This window comes from Oryctolagus cuniculus, chromosome 18 (assembly GCF_964237555.1).
Source record: "Oryctolagus cuniculus chromosome 18, mOryCun1.1, whole genome shotgun sequence".
In the NCBI taxonomy this organism is placed as follows: domain Eukaryota; kingdom Metazoa; phylum Chordata; class Mammalia; order Lagomorpha; family Leporidae; genus Oryctolagus; species Oryctolagus cuniculus.
The window spans coordinates 44,571,978-44,586,845 of NC_091449.1; the positions used below are offsets into that span (position 1 = coordinate 44,571,978).

The 14,868-nt window shown below is 37.7% G+C and overlaps 1 pseudogene; it reads left to right on the top strand.

Annotated features, from left to right (window-relative positions):
• Window positions 1-1,078: 1,078 nt before the first annotated feature.
• LOC127491403 (inorganic pyrophosphatase 2, mitochondrial-like) lies at window positions 1,079-9,396 on the top strand (annotated as a pseudogene).
• Window positions 9,397-14,868: the final 5,472 nt, after the last annotated feature.

A 14,868-nucleotide genomic window follows, 5' to 3' on the forward strand; every position in this document is an offset into this window, starting at 1 on the left:
TCAGAATTTCCAACAGTGTAAGTCATCCTGAGAGTTGGCCGCTGCAATTTTGACCCAGTAAGAATGATGCCTAGAAATGTAAGAGGTTCTGGTGAATTGTTTCCTGGTATCTTCTGCAAACACTGCATGGTACCTCTTGAGACTTCATTAGGTTCTTCTCCTTTGTTCTACTTCTTCCATCAAAGCACTTAATATTCTGCATTATAATCATTGATTTTCTTGTCAGTCTCTTCTTCTGTAAGGGGAGTCACTACATCTTATTGAACTCCCATCAAATGCCAGGGGCTGTTTAGATGCTTAGGGATACAGAGATGAATAAATGCAGGTGGAAGTAAGGAAAAGATTAACAGTTGAAGATAGGTCATCTGCACCTTATTCATCTAGAGTTTACCATCTCTCATTCCAGATGTTTAATAAAAAGTGGTACTTACTACGTGCAAATTATCTCTTCCTTCTCCTCCAGGGATTTGGAATTGGAGTTATAATATTCTTATGACCCATTTGCCCAAGAGAGTCTGAAACAAATAACTCAGAAACCCTTTGTAGAGATGAGGTTTCACCTAGAATAGTGAATTTTCTATTCTTTAAACTACACATTGTAATAAAAAATAGGAAGAAAAAGGAGATCTTGAGGACAGAACCAAGTCTTATTGATGCTGCTCTTGTAGATAATGCATAGACAATGATATTCTGGACTTCATTGATATTAGCTTTACTACATGAAATAGCAGGCCCACTTTTCCATTGACCGGATTAAAGGGTGCATTATATAGTCAATTGCTAACAAAATAAAATAGTAGTCTTCATTTAGGTAGCTTTAACTTAAAACAAAAAGAATTTTAGTACAGAAAGACTCTATTGAGTTGGTGATTTTTACTAAATAAAAGACCTTTCACAATCTCAGTGATCTTCTATGTAGACAGTTGTAGTACAAAAAAGTTCCTTATTTAAGGAATTGTTACTTCTGCATTACAGGTAGATTTTGTTTGTGTGTTTGTGTGTTTGTTTTAGATATCCAATCAAAGTACCACTTGTTCCCTGGCTTCAGGTATAAATAACTGATGTGGCTTTCGCAAACATGGTACACTCTGAGTTCACAACTACTGGTCTAAGCATGCTAGCAATGATTCAAGCAAGTTCCAAAATGCACGAGTAAGGACTTCTTGAGAATGAAGTCTGCACAGAAGAAAGCAACACCAAGACAGGTAGTGGGAGACAAACAGCCCCGAAAACACAAGAGCACCTGGATCCAGCTAATACTGAAGCATACACTCTTAACTACTGAGCTACATAAGCCAGTAAGTCTCTAACACGCTCTTCTTTTCTGTTTGACTTCTATGCAACTTTTCAAAGTGAATAAAATACTTTAATTCCTTAAAGAAAGTCTCCTAATTCAAACTGTCATAAGCAAAATGAGTCAAAATAAATATAAAGCAGTATTTTTCAAGCCAAGTCCTTCCTTTATCAATCGATCTTATGAATGTATTGAAAGTGATATAAAAAGAATACATATATTCTTTGATACTATGATAGGGAGTATTTGAATCAAGAAAAAGAGGCAAAGGGACAAAGTAATCATGAAACTGTTGGTCTGAAGAGCAAGAGACATAGGTTTTAATTCTGGCTGTACTTTTAATTAATCTGACATCATTTAATGAAAATAAACTTTCATTTATTCAAGTAAGGAGAGGATCATCAAGTTTGATGCCAATATAAGCTCCTGAATTTTTTAAAAATTTGTATAGTGATAATAATAAGACTCTGTAGGCTCCTTTAAAAATGGATTTCAGAAATTTACTAAGAATTAGATGTATCTAGGGAAGTTCCTGCCCAAACCAAAACATTGTGATATAATGGTTAATATGAATAGTCTTACTTGAATTCATCCTGGTAAGCTTTCATATCTTGTCTAAACAAAAAGGGTTACATCTTGTAAGCTTTATGTGCTTTTGATAAATAATAAATTGGTAGTCAACTCTACCGATTTGGAAGACAGCAGTCACATATGGTCCTGTGGTTCCTGATCTTTATGTCCCAAAAAGACCCTTTCGCTATTTTTTCCTCTCTCTCTAAATGTCTCAAAACAACCAGGAGAAAAATATATGCTCTTGTGACATACTGATTGGAGTTTTGCTTCTGTAGTTAGAAATAACAATTCTCTGTTTCTTTGAACTTAAGTTTTATGACCTGTAAAGTGGGACTGGTGTTGCCTAGAGCAGAGAATTACTAAGAAGTGTGAGTCAGATTTTTGTCTCACTGATTGCTGATGTTTTCTAAGTGTTTTCTTTCCTTGCAGCTCCACTTAACTTTATTTCATTTCCACATTGACTGCAGTGTGTTGCAAATAATGCAAGACAACAGGCATTCCACAGGACTGAAAAGAGAATATTATGGAAATGTTGCTTGGCCTAGTGGTTAAAATACCAATTGTCACAAAATATTTAGGGTGAAAACTTAAACTTTTTAAATGAAATGTTAACGTTTGAATATTAAGAAGCCAGATTTTATCTGACCCGCTAAGAACCTTTAGTATGTATAGCAGGAAATGGAATTTCCAACAGGTTACAAGAAAATACATATACCAGTAATCTCGTCCCTTGTCCCTTTTAGAAGACTACCTTGGTAACAAAGTAAGACATTTTCAAATATGGACAAGGAAACCATGGATGTTCCTGAAAGAGAGAACATGCTAAATACTTTTTCCTGAGGTTCATATAAGATGAGAATTATATCATTGAAATAGTAAACCATCTGACTTATCTCTGAATGTGCAGATCCTCCAAATGTGTCACAATTGTCAAAAAACCTGAAAACTTTTGCAAATAAATTGGGAGGTCACTAAAACTTCCTGAATATAAACACCTTTGTAAGGTAATCATAGAAATACATAACTACTCAAGTGGACTCAAATTTTCCAAATATAAATTTCTTTCTAAGGTTAGTATGAAGGGAGTCTTTATGGAAAATGTATATTATGCATGGATTTCAAAAATTGGTTTTTGCCTCAAAATAAACTTTTCCATGAATATTTTGAAGCCCACTCATAAGGAAATTGCATTACTGATACATTTATAATCTGAGCAAATCTATAAACATTTTCCCAAGACTAACTCACATATGAGCACATGCTCAAATTTATTTCGAAGCATAAAAGGTATCTTGAAGCTCACAGTGTTTCTCAGATTTAACACTCCTGGTTTATTCATCAGCTGAAACATGTCGGTAATTGTATAACCCTCTAAAAAATGTTTAAGTCAGTAAATTGGCCACTGTAGGAAGTATCTATAACCACCACAACCCCAAAGAAATAGGGGCAAGTAATTAGTTGAAGGTGTCTACATTCAATTATGTCATGTACCCAGACAAGTACATCCATGAAATGTGCAAGATTCTGAGCCCTAAATTCATTATAGTTTCTCTTCTAAGCCCAAGGCACGCTACCCTTAATGTTTTGCATTGATTAATCAATGCAACGGTTTCACTGCCATGTTTTACTGATGACTCCTGGCAACAGAGGAGATTTTTTTTAAATTTTCAAAAACCTGAAAGCCCCAGAGTCACAAAACCTGAAATAGAGGCCCTATCTTCTTGGTCTAGATGATAATATGTCCCAAAATTGATGAGGCTCTAAGGGAGAGATCCGCATTAAATACACTGCCAGTAGATTAACACGTGCCATAAAACACCAACGTCAAAATTTCTTCAGGTCAGTAGAACTGCCAAGCACACCGGAATGTCTGCTTAGCTTTCAGCACATTTTTTCCCTAGGCAATCCATGAGTAACTGTAGTTAGCATTCATATACATAGTGAATTTGCTATACAATTTTAGAGTGTAGGATCATGGAGAAAAGGCTGACTTTTATTTATTACAGATCCATTTCTATCCTACAATTGTTTCTAAAGGGAACTGAGATACATCTTTTTTTTTTTTTTAAGATTTATTTATATACTTGAAAGTCAGAGTTACACAGAGAGATAAGGAGAGGCAGAGAGAGAGAGAGAGAGAGAGAGAGAGGTCTTTCATCCACTGGTTCACTCCCCATTTGGCCGCAACAGCCGATGTTGCGCCGATCCGAAGCCAGGAGCTTCTTCCAGGTCTTCCACATCAGTGCAGGGGCCCAAGGATTTGGGCCATCTTCTACTGCTTTCCAAAGCCACAGCAGAGAGCTGAATCAAAAGTGGAGCAGCCAAGACTCGAACCGGCGCCAATATGGGATGCTGGCACTGTAGGCAGGAGCATTACCCTCCACAACACAGTGCCTGTCCCAGATACATCTATCTTTTCTCTCAAGAATATGTCTGTAGAAGATGAGTTACTTAATAAGAAAGAAAAACAAAAGTAAACCGAGAGGGTTTGGCTGTATGGTTTTATGTGAAATCTCACAACCATTGTACTGGGAATAGAAAAGCTATGGCTTTTATTATTTTTATGAAGTATTCTTTGTAGTGCAGGAAGTAAGTACCATATTATGGTACATATTACACCCTGAGATACTTTGTCTATATCAATAGTTCTCAAGCTAGGATGATGTTGACATGACCCACTCTCACAGCGACTTCTGTCAACATCTGAAGATTTTGTTTTGTTTTGTTTATTGTAGCTCAGGGGAAACTGCTACTAACATCCAATGGTTAGAGGCCATAGATGCTAGTAAACGTATTAGGATGAAGAAGATAGCTTCCACTCCAGCTCAAAATGTTGATAGTGAGGATTTTGCAAAATCCATCATATATGTAATTATTGTATATTATTAGGATATATGATAATATAATTTATAATAATATAATAGTATAACATATTCATATATATTTCCAACATTTATGTGATTGTGTGTACTGAAAAATCTCTGTTATCTACATCTTATGTCTAAGATGGGTATGTGAATTAAATTATGTTTATAACTCAAATTTTATCTTTTAAATGTTCATTGATTTTTTCATGTAAACGCAAAGCAGAGCAAAATTCAGAGAGGTGTTGGCTCTGTGGCCTAGTGGGTAAGGCCGCTGCCTGCAGTGCTGGCATCCCATACTGGCATCGATTCGAGTCTTGGCTGCTCCACTTCTGAACCAACTTTCTGCTGTGGCTTGGGAAAGCAGTAGAAGATGGCCCAAGTTCTTGGGTCCCTGCACTGGTGTGGAAGACCTGGAAGAAGCTCCTGGCTTCGGATCAGCACAGCTCCGTTCATTGCAGCCATCTGGGGAGTGAACCAGCAAATGGAAGATTTTCTCTCTGCCTCTGCTTCTCTGTAACTCTGCCTTCCAAATAAATAAATAAATCTTTAAAAAAAATCTTTTAAAGAAATAAAGAAAAGGTTGGCTGTAGCATAACTGTATTGACAGTGTTTAAGAGATAGGTTTTATTAAAAAAGAAAAAAAGGAGAAAAGAGAGAGCTTCTACCTGCTGGTTCACTACCCAGCTTTCCACAACAGCCAAAGCTGGGCCAAGCCAAAGGCAGGCACTCAAACACATTAGCGGGAAGCTATTTTTGATGTGGAGGTGCTAGGTCTTGACCCTTGCACCCTGAAATAGGATGTGGGTGTCACCAAGCAGTGGCTTAATCTGCTGCTCCATAAGACCTGTCCTGTATCACTCAAAATTTAAAGATAAAAGATGGGCTGAGGGTCTCTGTCAGATCTTATTCCTTAAACAGTCTCAGAATCCTGTTTTTTTTTTTTTCTATATCTTATCTTATGCATCAGAAAAGGAGCTTTATGAGTATGACTTTCATCCTTCTGGAGGGATCTCTTTGCTGCGCTTACATGCCAATGATCTCCCACCATCACGTTTTGGAACCATCCCAAGCCTGTCTACCTTCATGCATACACTTTGTTTTACTTGTGGACTGAGGATTTAGTTTCCATTGTAGAATTGGGTCTGGCAGTCCCTTTTTGAATTGAATGCTGCAAAAACTTCAGCTTTAATTAAAATGATAGTATCACCATTTAAAGGCTAAAATACCTACAAGGACACAAGTAATAATGGCCCAGTTTTATATGGCTTAGAGGGCTGGCTATCGCAAGAATGCTTCTTATGCGCCTGGCTTGCTTTGAGAAAGAGGAAGGCTGCTTTTCTAAAGATATGAATTCTGGATCTGATTGCTTCTGTGAAGAACATTTAAAGAGGGTTAGGCACCTCAGGCTGGAAAAAGAAATCACTTTGTGTTAAAATTTCACAGTTGACTTCAGTGCAAGTTTCATCATTTTTTTCCTGAGCAAACTTGTGCATGGTTTGCAAGGTGTTGAGGAACACAAATCTCACAGAGGTGAAATAGAAATAGGACAGGTAGGTCTTGTTGTGTGTCCCACACAGGGCAACTTGAGAAAATTTAAAACAAACGAAGGACGTTGGAAGAAAAAAAGCAGGTGATGAAATGTGCATATGACTTCCTTAATCCTCATTTCTGCCTAATGACCTTGCTTCCTAGACAATGCAGAGATGATTTACACGGGGCCAAACTCTCACATTTATCTGTCTCTATGCATAAGCTCCTGTCACTTCCCTCTTGCCCCTGCTTTGGGTCATCCTAACCAATGAAATGATACTGAGTTTCAAAAGCAGAGTGAAAAGTTTACTCCTTGGCCAAAGGATAGGGAAGGGGGGCTTCTGCTCTAAGGGTTCTTTCAGGTCCAGGCTGGGGAGGTCTGGGGCTATAGGTTTTAGTAGGGGATGGAGAAGAAGGAAAATGGTTCGTAATTGGTGACATCAAATTTCAGGGAAAGCAGGAGTGATTTCCAGGAACTCAAATTATCCCCACTTCTCTGTTCTTGTGCAGTTAAGATTTGCTCATAGCTCCCATGGGAAAGAGATTTTATTATTATGATGGGAAGTGGGGAAATCTTTGGCCTAGTTTTGCTACCACCTTGGATGTGACTAGTCTAAGTCAGTTACTCTGAGACTACCTCCCACTTTGGCTCCCATTAAGGTAGGAGAGTAATTGGTAGAAATCACAGTGCCGGGGTGGCACTGTGGTGTAGTGGGTTAAAGCCCAAGCCTGCAGCACCAGCATCCCATATGGGCACCAGTTTGTGTCCCGGCTACTCCGCTTCTGATCCAGCTCCCTGCTAACGGACCTGGGAAATTAGCGGAGGATGGCCCAAGTCTTTAGGCCTCTCTTCCCATGTTAGAGACCCAGAGGAAGCTCCTGGCTCCTGGCTTCAGATCAGCTCAACCCCAGCCATTGTGGCCATTTGCAGAGTGAACCAGTGGATTAAAGATCTCTGTAACTTTGTCTTTCAAAAAAGAAAGAAAGAAAGAAAGAAAGAAAGAAAGAAAGAAAGAAAGAAAGAAAGAAAGAAGCTCAATAGAACAGATGAAAATGAACAACAACAAAAAGGAAATGTGACACTAAGTCTGGCCTTCCACAAAGAAAAGGGCATTGGATTTCATTAAAAAGAAGAAGAAGAAATCTCAGGGCCTTTATCCTGGGGTTTATCCCCTGGTAACACTCCTATATACGACTGTAGTATCTCTGGTAAATTTGAAATTTTGATTGCCTTGCTTCTTATATAAGCTGTTCCCGCACTCACATAACCAGTTTCATAAAGATAAGGGCTTCATATTCTGTTCTATACAATGTTGTATCTGTTATGCCAAGTAGACCACTTAAAACTTGATTGGAAGACAAATGATATTCTGAATTATATTAAAAATGCCATGATTTCAAATGTAAAAGAGGGTATGCAGTGGGAGCTTGACTGGCTGCTCAAGGGATCTTTTCTAGGGGGTGTGCCACCGTGCGTGTTGACCAACATCCAAGATGTGGCACTCAGCATAGCAGCATCAGAAGTAGTTCAGCAGACAATCTACAACATTTGCAATAAATAAAGCCAAATAATTGAGTTTATTTTCTAGCACAAGTTTGTCAGTATGAGATGAATGAAATACCTTACACTACAGCCATATTTCTAAAAGTTCTTTAACATCGCATGTTTTAGAAGAAATTTTAATGAAAGGAAAGACACAGTATTTTGTAAATTACAAATAAAAACTAGAAAATGGTATAAAACAATGTAGTTATAAATATATAAATCAATTTTTAAAAATGGTTGTATCTGCATAGTAGTTGGAGATATTTTTTCTTCTATGACTTTGTATATTTTTGAATTTCACTGTCTTGCCCTGTTTCTCTTGGCATCTGTATGCATACACAGGGAATATTATACTCTAATTTTCTATATTCTATGCGATGTACATGTACAGATATATTAAACCTACAATTTACTTAACACTCTGTTTGGGGCTTATGTTTCTGATTAGAATGCTAATTACTGAGGTGGATACAATCCTTGTGTAAAGGACCAAACTGGTTACAGAAACAGAAATCATCTTCCAAGGTAAAGAAATCAAGGTCAAGATTAACCTAGGAATAAAGTCATCATTTTCAGATGCCACACTGTTCTCAGAGAAAGTGGCTGTTGTGCTCTGAATAGTAATGCTTTAAGAATCTCAGTGAGAGTTGGGGAAGGAGGGCCGGAGGTCCCAGCCCGGCCGCCCACCCACTGGGGCAGAGCCCAGTACAATGTGGCTCTTCTCGCCAGGGGTAGTGGAGTCTGATGAGGGCCCAGCTCCCAGAAATGTTTGTTTCTACTCACAGAGAATGTAATTGGTCACCACATTTCCCCCTTTCATGATATTGCTCTGAAAATAGACTCTAAAGACAATTATTTTAATATGGTTGTAGAAGTACTTTGGTGGACAAATGCCAAAATGGAGGTTACCACCAAGGAGCCATTGAATTCCATTAAACAAGATATAAAACATGGCAAACTACTCTATGTGGGGAATATCCTCCCTCACAAGGGTTACATACGGAATTACGGTGTTCTTTCAGACTTGAAAGATCCAGTTGAACAGATAAGAGCACGAACTGCTGTGGAGACAATGATCCTATTGATGTTTGTGAAATAGGCTCAAAGGTTCTTACTCATGCAGAGGTTACTCATGTGAAGATTCTTGGAATTTTGATTCTGATTGATGCAGGTGAAACAGATTGGTAATTAATTAGTATCCGTGTGATTGATCCTGAAGCCTCAAGGTTTGATGATATCGATGATGTTAAGAAGCTCAAACCTGGTGACCTGGGAGCTACTCTTAACTGGTGTAAACTTTAAAATGTACCAGATGGAAAACCAGAAAACCAGTTTGTTGTTAATGGAGAATTCAGAAACAAGGCTTTTGCTCTTGAAGTTATTAGATCTACTCATGATGGCTGGATAGCGTTGCTCATGAAGAAGTGTGATGGAAGGCCAATAAATTCCAAAAACATGCAGGTATTTGATAGTCCTTTCCTTTGTACTCAAAAGGAAGCAAGATCATTCATTGAATTGAATTTTCATCTTCACTGAATAAAGAAAATAATGAAGAAGAGCAAATATGGCACTTCCTTGGCAAGTGATTGATTCCTTTGAACTTCTGCCATCAAGATTTCCAGCTCTGGGGACTCCAAGTCTCCTTCTCCCTAAGCACTGTATTTGCTAACTTCCTGTTGGATCTTTTACCCCAAAACTTTTTAAGGCATGTAACATATAAATAAACATTGAATTTTTGAAAAAAAATGATTCTGAGTGAGAAATTTGGAGCTCTTTTTCTTCTTAACATGAGAACACATCAAAACAATCATTTCTTACACATGATAATTAAATTTTAGCTATTTTTTATTTATCTGCTTAGGCTTTCCACCCCCAAGAAACCTAGATTTGAGTATAAGGATGCCTTGGCTATGTGCAAGATCCCAGTTCATGTGAGAATTGTCACTGGAAGTACCAACAATACATCCTGTGCAGATGTCTCAATGGGGGCTATATTTTAAAGTCTGTTGCTAGTATTAGTAGCCAGATACAAGAGGGCAATGTAAAATAAAAGACAAAAATAAACAGCCCATTTGACAAAGCTCCTGGGATCACCCAGAATTACTCAGGAGACTTTATATTGGAAGAGCATTAAAAGGTGGAGGCAAGCATTAGTAAAACAAAATGTACAATAACTTCTGCCACCATACAAAAGAAAACAACTAAAACATGACAATCCCCATTTCCACTATTTATACAGAAAGATCCCTCATTTTGATTTTTTTTTCTTTTAAAGATCTTATTTATTTATTTAAGAGATAGAGTTACAGACAGAGGGAGAGACAGAGAGAAAGGTTTTCCACCCACTGATTCACTCCCCAAATGGCAGCAAGGGCCGGAGTTGGGCCAATCCAAAGCCTGGAGCCAGAAACTTCTTCCAGGTTTCCCATGTGGGTACAGGGGCCCAAGCACTCAGGCCATCTTCCACTGCTTTCACAGGCCATAGCAGAGAGCAGCGAGGACTTGAACTGGTGCCAATATGGGATGCAGGTGCCACAGGCAGAAGGTTAGCCTACCAAACCACAGCACCAGCCTCAAGTGCCTTTGTTTATGTAGTTCAATTAATTTATGTTTATTTACTTACATTGTATGCTTTATACAACAGGTAATTAGAGAGTAGCTAAATTTCTAATCAAAATTTTACTTGAAGTGGATATTAGCAAGAAAAGCAGCTAGAAGGATTATAAGGAAAAAGTTCCTTCAGGAATGGTGAATCCTGAAGAAGTAGGAGGGGAACAGTGAGAGCTCACATCAATTCTGGTGAACTGCAGATGTAGTCTTGGCGTGAGAGTCTCAGTAGACAGGGAAACACCTTTCCCTCTCGTGGTTCACTGATGAGATGGAACTAGCTTACCTTTTTGGTTCTTTTGGTCACAATCGCTGACAAAAAATTTTTAATATCTATTAATTTTATTTTCATATACCTGAAATACATAGAGAGCATCTTTTGTCAGCTTATTCATTCTCCAAATGGGACAGCCAAGGCTGCCCAGGTTGTAGTAAGAAGCCTGCTATTCATCAGAATTTCCCACAAGAGTGTAAGGAACCCAAGCCCTTGAACCATAATTCTGCTGCCTCCAAGAATGCATTAGCAAGTGGCTGTATCAGAGCTGGAGCAGCCAAAACCTGAAGCAGTGCTCCAAAATGGGATATGGCACCTCCAGGGTGACCTAACCTGCTGTACCACAAGCCCCTCCCCAAACATCTCTGTTTCATGTGATAATCCTCTGCCCAAAATTTCTGGAAAGCCCTGCAATATATAGCATCTGATTTTACTTCTACATTTTTAATGACATCTCTTAATTTTAAAAAATCTCATACAGGAATTATACATCATGCTGAAGTCTTGCGCAGTCCCAATTCTCACTGAAAATGGGGATGTTATCAATACTCATCTGATAGGTTAAAAAAAAAAACTCTAAAGTAGAGTGAACAGTGATTTCACCTGGGTTCTCTTTCCCTGACACCAAAAGCCTCCACTTCCCTTTCTGCTGGGCTGCCACCTGCCTGCAGCAGATGCTGGCTCTGTTAATCCTTCCACAGTAGCCATTGCCAGCTCATGCTCTGAACTCTCAGGGTTCTTCTTGGAAAAACTTCTTTCCTTCCTGAAGACATTCTCTCTCTCCCTCTCTCTCTCATTTTCATTTCTTTGATGTATCCAACTGTTTTCTCCAGAGTGCAGTAGTGAAAGGGAATGGAATCTTATCATCCTTGGCAAGATGCACGGTTGCCTTATGTTTTCCTAGGAAACACAGCCTCTTTATCATTGGTTTATTGACGTGGATGAAAATAGTTTGACAACAAATAAAACTCTGGCTGGTCACTTGGCTTGACAGTGGAGATATCATTTTGGACCCCTGAATCCCATATTGAAGTTCCTGGGTTCAAGTCGCCTCTACCCCTGATTCCAACTTTCTGCTAATGCACTCACTGGGAGGCAGCAGATGATGGTTCAAATACCTGGGTCCCTGCCACCCACCTGGGAGATCTGGATTAAGTTCCTGACTCTCAGCTTCAGCTTGGCTCCTTTCCAGTCATTGCAAGCCTAGACAAGACCAATTCTCCCTTAGACTGTGGCAGAAAGCAAATATACCTTTTAGAAAACTAAGTAACTTTATTAATATTTCACATAGATTTACTTATAGTAAAATAGAATGACAGTTTCACTTCTTCCCTCACTTCCTTAAAAATCACACCAATTCCATGAATATTCTTCAGTCATTTGGCCCTTGTGTCCTAGAAATTATGCAATGTGTTCATAAGAACATATGTTTCTGAATCTAGATTGTTAAGGATAACTCTACCTATGCCCTCATGTGTCCACGAAAGAATATTCACCCCCTCTCAGATGGAAAACCTTGTGATGTCTGTGTTTATTCTCTATTATTTCTGGACCTGATTAGGCAAAAAAATATGCACATACTTGCTTACATTTCTTATCCACATTTGAGCTTCATTACTTAACGTGATACTGAACTAATTACTTAACTTCTCTGAATCTTACATTTCTGAACTATAAAGCAGGGATTAACAACACCATGCTTCACTCAGGATTGCCTAAAGTTTTGAAATACAAATAAGATGACAGATACCTGGTTCACTCTTAATGTAAATTGTTAGATTCTGTTATTTCTTATACAATCTTTTGGTACCCTACTATAAAGAATGACTCCACAGTTGTCTTCATGATTTACTGAAATACTAAGGATAAGCTAATTTCCTGACATAAATTAAGTTTTCAACAAAAATTATATATAGTCAGAATTGTGTGTGTGTGTGTGTATCTTCAGACATTTCTGTCTATTCTCTTGTACAAGTTTGCTTGGAGAGGAAAGATGTCTCTTGGAATAGTTGACTCATCAACTGATAGAACTTTCTGTGTGAAAATTGGAAATTATGCACCAGATCAGGCAGAAGAGAGGGAACGAAGACATCCATGACAAGGAGAAAGGAAAGGTAGGTTCTAGAAATCAAAGTTTTTCCCAAGTCTCTTTATTATTGCAATCTTAGTAACTCATTGGGAACATTCTCTAAAGCTTGATGTGAAATGAACAGATGTCCTGCCTTTTAATTTAATTTCAGCTTAATTTTATGCAAGGACTAACCGTTTTTCTTAAGTCATTTTTATTACAGTTCATACAAAAAAGAGCTCTTGCAAGTAATTACTTCATAAAACTTGAGGAAATAAATCACAGAACTTCAGGATTAATAAGAAATGCAGGCATGAATCTTCCTTATATGTCAGGAGAGAACCTCCTAGAATGATAGGCTGAAATCATAGAATGCTGCAAGACAACCTGAGAATAATGAAAGACCTCCCTTCCCAAATGCTTTATTTTAGCTCCTAGAGACAATGAGTCCCAAATAATTTACGTCAGCTACCCAAGTTCTAGAGATGATATATGTTGCTCAATCTGGACAACAGTCCTTGGACTGAATCTTCATGAGTTCCTGAGATGAATAGTATTAAACAGTGGGAGAAAATATCATATAAGTTGCCAAATAGACCTCAGTAGTCATTGATTGAAAAGGTCTAATGGCATAATCCTCATGAGTAGTGCTGAGGGCAGTAAGAAATAAAGAGCAAAATTTACATGCAGTTGGCATTTTATTTGAACTCAACATTGTATCAGGTATGCTTTATGCATTATTTTAATCACTTTCTTCCAGGAAACACCAAAGTATTCTAAAATTCCTGATGAAAGGCAGGGAGGATTAGTGCCTTTGGATCCAGACTCAGTACTGGAGTTGACCTTGGGGGGGAACCAAGAAGAAATAGGCTTTTATTAGTTGATTTTAACTGTTAAAAAGTGTTTGCTACAATTCAACGTTTCAAATTTAACTCTTTTTCCTTGGAGACCACTATTTCACTTCCAGGATAATTTCCCTCAGGCATACATGGAGGAAAAAGAGTTTTGTTTTAAAAATCCAGTTATATTTATTACAGTGTAAATATTTTTGAAAAACAACTGAACTGTCAATATAATCTAAAAGAAGGCTTTTAAGAAATAGAATAATATGCTAAATAAAGTTGTGAAATATCAAAGTAATTCTGATCAAAATTTACTTGAAAGAGCTTCATGCTTTGAGAACTTGGCTTCTTTAGGTTGGAAAAGTAAAAAAAAAAAATAGTACTATTTCAACAAATTTCTCAAGGATATCTAATTCAACACAAACACTCCACACTTGCAAAATCTAAGAGTAAAGTGGATTCCACACATTTTATTTAGAGGCACAGGAAAAGAATAGAAGATATAAATTGCAAGTCTGCTGTGCTGCATTCACAATGATGTCATCCTAAATGCCATCTACAAGATAGACAATAGATAGAAACTCAGATTATAGATAAAATTTTCAAAAATGAAAGTTTTAGGAATGTCAGCGTTTATGAATACAGCATCAACATAGAAGCAAGGGAAGAAGATTAAGAAGAGCTATTTTCAGTGTTATTTGGAAAACCAAAAGCTGAAGTTATGAGATCTAAGGATATATATAACTTTAAGGATGACTTAACAATATTGATTAAGATTGTGAAAAAAATGATAGGATAATGAACTCAAGGTATATTTGATAGATGAGTACTTTGCTTTCTACTCTTTACCACCCTATTTAAATTTGAAGAGCTTGGCTGGAATAAAGCATACATGTGTGGGGAAATGAATATGTGTAGGTATTTTAGGAGATCATTAGTCCAAACGTAGAAGGTTACCACTGAGTTGAAACCAGTTGTATGCAGAAGTGGTATCCTAGTTTTTCCAGATTGTTTAATTTTTCATAAGATGCAAGATGCAGAAAAATCTGATTGTTTTGTGATTCATTCCATTATCTCTAGAAGTATGTATAGATAAAACAAAACATTTCTTAGTGAATTCTTTTTTTAAAACTTTTTTTTTGACAGGCAGAGTTAGACAGAGAAAGAGAGACAGAGAAAAAGGTCTTCCTTCTGTTGATTCACTCCCCTAATGGCCGCCATGGCCGGCACTGTGATGATCCGAAGCCAGGAGCCAGGTGCTTCCTCC